Source organism: Ursus americanus, unplaced genomic scaffold (genome assembly GCF_024610735.1).
Source record: "Ursus americanus isolate L20-20 unplaced genomic scaffold, mUrsAme1.1.p SCAF_45, whole genome shotgun sequence".
Classification (NCBI taxonomy): Eukaryota; Metazoa; Chordata; class Mammalia; order Carnivora; family Ursidae; genus Ursus; species Ursus americanus.
The window spans coordinates 846,196-851,631 of NW_028273627.1; positions in this window are offsets into that span (position 1 = coordinate 846,196).

A 5,436-nucleotide genomic window follows, 5' to 3' on the forward strand; every position below is an offset into this window, starting at 1 on the left:
TAGAAATGTAATGGATTTTTGTATATTTATTTTTATATCCTGTGATCTTACTGAATTCCTTTATTAGTCCAATAGATTTTTGGTAGTCTTTTGGGTTTTCTGTATGTGGTATCATAAGACATTCCTTTCTTCTGAGAGGAACTGAAATAATCATCATACTTGTGTTTTCTATAGCTAAATCATTCCTTAGTTCTATTTTCTCTCACACAAAGCATTGGGTTATTTTCCTTAGAGAAGATAGGTTTTTTGTTTTGTCTTAGTTTCGTTATTAAGCAATTGAGAGAATCACTTGTATTCTCTGTATCTCAGTCATCAGATGGATCTTCTCAGAAGATGATTATTCCCCAAAGGTGGTGCATGGTTACAGAGATGTTAAGGAGTGAAGGGACCATACCTTCTATTTTTTGTAACTCCCAGAATTTCCAGTTCAGATTCCTGTATCTAAAGAGAGTGCAATTTCAAAGCATCCCAATGATATTGTGCTAACTAGCTTTTTGTGCTGTTTTAACTTCAACTAGTGCTTATTAGGTCTGTAGGAAGCTCTATTTTTAAAAACGACCTTTTGCCATTCCAGTATGAACTTCCCCAGATGGAGTTCTTCATCCCCTCTCAAAAATAATCATACTTACTTCTCTATTGTTGTTGATAGTTCCATTTGTCTCTCCTTCTCTGCAACATCATTTCATTTATTTATCGATAACCTAATATTTCAGGTCCAGTTTGCAGTTTTGAAAACACAAAGATGAATGGGCCATATTCTCTGGCTTTAAAGAATTCATGGAATAGTCAGAACCAAAACACATGGTCAAAATCCAATACTGTAAGGATGATGGCATGTGTAGATCAAGGGGTATGATGGGAACAAGGATGCAGAATACAAACTAAGATTTGAATAATCAGGAATTGCTAAGTAAAATCACCAGTTGTGTTTTAAAGAATGAAGAGTAATTATTCAAGTAAGGCAGAAGGAGGAGATAGGGCATTCTAAACTAAGGATAAAGCTTTTCTTTCTCTTTTTTTAAATGAACATGAAGTACAGAGCTTGTATCGAGTATAAAAAATTGCACATATAACTAGTGTATCAAATCCATCCTCCTTGGAATGAAAGTATACATGACCCTGATCCTCCTCTTATTATTCTTTATATTCATTTGATGAGGCTAATCATTTCTCTTTTCTCCAGCTGAAACTCAGATGGGGTTTCCCTCATGATTTTTCCAGTCAGTTCCTTCAGTCAATTATTAAAATGCCCAGTCCCATAAAATAGTCAAGATTCCTAGTTGATTTAAAGTTAAAATTTCCCTTTCCCATCTTTTTCTTCCAGTTGAAGAAGGGGATGTGGAAGTATCTTCTCTTTTGCACATAATATAGGAAGATTGGAGTTAATTCAAAGGATATGTAGAGTCATTGAAAATACCTGATCATAACCATAGTATAGTTATATTTCTTTTCTTTTTTTTTTCAAGATTTTATTTATTTATTCGACAGAGATAGTGACAGCCAGCGAGAGAGGGAACACAAGCAGGGGGAGTGGGAGAGGAAGAAGCAGGCTCATAGCGGAGGAGCCTGACGTGGGGCTCGATCCCATAACTCCGGGATCACGCCCTGAGCCGAAGGCAGACGCTTAACGACTGCGCCACCCAGGTGCCCCTAGTTATATTTCAGTTTGTAACTATGCTTTGTTTAGAGAATGGATTTAAAGAAATAAGACCAGAGGCAGAAGAGAACAAAGGAGATTTTCCCCCCAATTACCCATGATAGATCTAGTAGTGATGCAGAAGAAAGAAAAGGGAAACTAAGAAAGTAAAATCTGTGTTCACTGGGTGATTGTTTAGATGTGAGTGGAGAAGAAAAATGTGAGTTCAAAGGTAAATCTCAGTTTCCATATTGGATGGGATGGGTGGAATCTGTTGTTTCTGTGGAGGTATACAGAAGGTGGAGTTTTAGACAAGATGTTAAGCTCAGTTTTAAATGTGTTGACTTCAAGGTGCATATGAGACAAAGTGAAGATGGCCATTGGACCCTTGTATCTATTACAGAAGTCTCAAGTAGAGAATGATTATGGTTGAAAACTTTACTATAGATAGTTATAAATGTAGATATAAGTACATGGAGTATACATATACATAAGATCTATGTATCTATACTTTTTTCTAGAATTTCCATTTGGTTCTTCAATGAACATTTCAGTTTATCTGCTAAGATTTATGTGTTTAATCATTATGTGTGTATGTTAATTTACATACTGAGCCTAGTTATTATAAATGCTTTTAAAATCTTGTCTGCTAATTACATATGGATCATCTCAGAAACCCCAGTGATTGCTTGTTATTGCTGAAATAGTTTGAGAAATTACTCATATGATAGAATTTATCATTTAAAGTCTATAATTTAGTGGTTTTTAGTATATTTATAGAGTTGTTCATTGATTGCCTTTTATTCTGAGTATTAGTTACATTTTAAGGTTTCTTTGTATAGCTAATAATATGGGATTATATCCAACATTGTGAATGATACCTTACAGAGACACTGGATTCTGATATATTCTATATCTGTATGTATAGACACACACACACACACACACACACACACACACACACATATGGCTAAAGTGATAGTTAAATCCACAGAATGGGAAAAACAAGTAGTCAAGGGAAGAAGACACACCTGGGCAATGCCAATGTGTATAATGAGTGGTCTACACAAAGAAGACAGAATTACAAATATCATATACGTTTGTTAAAACTTATTGTAAGTGCATTCATCCTTCCAGAAATTAAAAGAAAATGCAATATAAATAAATTAAAAACAAAAAACAAAAAAAACTTCCTTTTAAAAAAATGTCCATGACTGCCTGATAAATCTGGATTACTCCTTTTTTTGGTGGGGGGGGGCAGTGAAGGGAGTGTTGGTAATTATGTTGTGATCAACATCTTTTCATTCTCTGCTCCCTGCTTAGCCATTTAGGATGCAGGGTTTCTGCCAGAGTTATAATGCAGGTGTTCTCTAGTACATTATCATTCCATGATTATGTATACAGACCTTCGATTTACCTCTGTTTCTGGAACTCTCTGTCATTAGGAATATAAGTTTATCGCTTTGACCTTTATCTGTGATGGAGTTTTGTTGAAATCCCCACCATAAATCATACTGGTGTTAACTATTTGTTTTAAAGTCTTTAGGGCCATTATTTTATAAATGGAAATTGAAAGCATCTTTATCTCAATTAAATGAGGTACACATTTTTGTATGTGAGAAGAGATATTTAAAGTCACCTAACAGAAATCTTTGAGTAAGATTGGGATAAGTCAACTACTTTTCTGGTTGAGTAAGTATTGTCAGCTTTATTGTTACTACTAAGAATTTTATCAGCTTAGAACTTGAATTTTGATTTTAACCATGTTTTCAGAAGAAATTTATATCTTTTCTCCTATAATTTTTTGAATGAATTATTGTAAAATGAAGTATTTACTGAGTGAGCTATAATAATGGCATCTACTATTTATATAGCACTTACTATAATTTTGTTCAAGTATTTAAGGAATAAAATACCAAATTTAACAATAAATACAGAAATATTGAAGTTCACTTGTATCCATATCAGGTATAGAAGATCTGGGATGGATGGATAGATAGATAGATGATAGATAGATAGACAGATAGGCATAAATGAAACAATGAGAGAACCAGTCTATTTCTCAAACTGGTAAGTAGTATTTCCAGACCACAGTGTTATAACTGACTGAAAACTGGTACTAAGGAGAAGACTAAGACCTTATTATTGTATTTTTTCCAACTGTATTGAGATATAATTGACATATAACATTGTATAAGGTTAAGATGTACAAGGTGATTATTTGAACACATATTTTGTGAAATGACTACTATAATAAAGTTAGTTAACACCTCCATTATCTCACATAATTACCATTTTGTTTTTGTGGTGAGAACACTTAAGATCTACTCTCTTAGCAACTTTGAAGTGTATAACACAGTATTGCTAACTGTAATCATCATTAGATGCCCAGAATTTATTAATCTTATAACTAGAAGTCTGTACTCCTTGACCAACTCTGCCCATTTCCCATCCTGTGGCAACCACCATTCTATTCTCTGATTCTGAATTTGGCTTTTTCAGATTACACATATGAGTATTTGTTTTTCCCTGTCTGATTTATTTTACTTAGCATAATGTCCTCAAAGTCCATATAGGTTGTCATACATGGCCAGATTTCTTTCCTTTTTATGTTTGCATAATATTCCACATTGATCAATTTATATGGAATATATATATATTCCATATATATGTGTATATATATATATATATTCCATATATATGTATATTTGCTATTTTTCTATCCATTCATCTATTTATATGGAATATATATGGAATATATAAATATATATGTATATTTGCTATTTTTCTATCCATTCATCTCTCATTGCTCTAGGCTGTTTCTATATCTTGGTTATTGTAAATAAGGATGCTATGAACACAGGAGTGCAAATATCTCTTTAAGATAGAGATTTCATTTCCTTTGGCTGCATGCCAGAAGTGGAATTGCTGGATCATATGGTAGTTCTATTTCTAGTTTTTTGAGGAAACTCTAAACTGTTTCCCATAGTGTTTGAACCGATTTACATTCCTGCCAACAGTGTATGGGGGGCTTCCCTTTCCTCCACATCCTCACCAACACTTGTTACCTCTTTTCTTTTTGATGACAGCCATTCTAACAGATGTGAAGTAATATCTCATTGTGGTTTTGATTTGCATTTCCCTGATGATTAGTGATTTTTTTCCACGTAACTCTTGGCCATTTCCTCAATTATATGTTAACCCAATAGAAAGACAAAGCTAATGTATGAAATGAAAGACAATTTCTGTTAAACTCTGTGGAAACAACAATAAGAACAACAGAAGACTAGACTTCATTTTTACTGAAAATCTAATTGCTGAGAGCTTTCACATGCATTCTCTTATTTAATCTTCACAAGAATGCTCTGTGGCGACATTATTAAGGCCATTTTGTAGGTGAGAAACTAAGAAACCTGTGCTAATTCACAAACATGACTCAAATCCAGATTTATCTCATTCAAAAGGCTGTGATCTTTCCATTATTCCAGGGAAGTAGTGGTGAAGGACGCAGACTATAGTTTCTTTGCTCTGTTTTTCACATGAAAGTAGATTCTGCATGCTAATTCTGTTTTGTATCAGTGGAGCTCCTTTAGGTGGCATTATTTTACATTTGTAAAGGTTAAAGTAATCCGGTTTTTCCGGGGGGGGGGGGAAGGAAACTTTTCTCTTTCCAAGGATGGGTGATAACACTCTCAATTTAACCCAGAAGTAGTAGACCAGGAAGGTTTTACATAACACAATTTCCCAGCTTTGCCAACCATGGATATCTTTAGGAAAGTTAAGTCAAGATTTAGACCTCA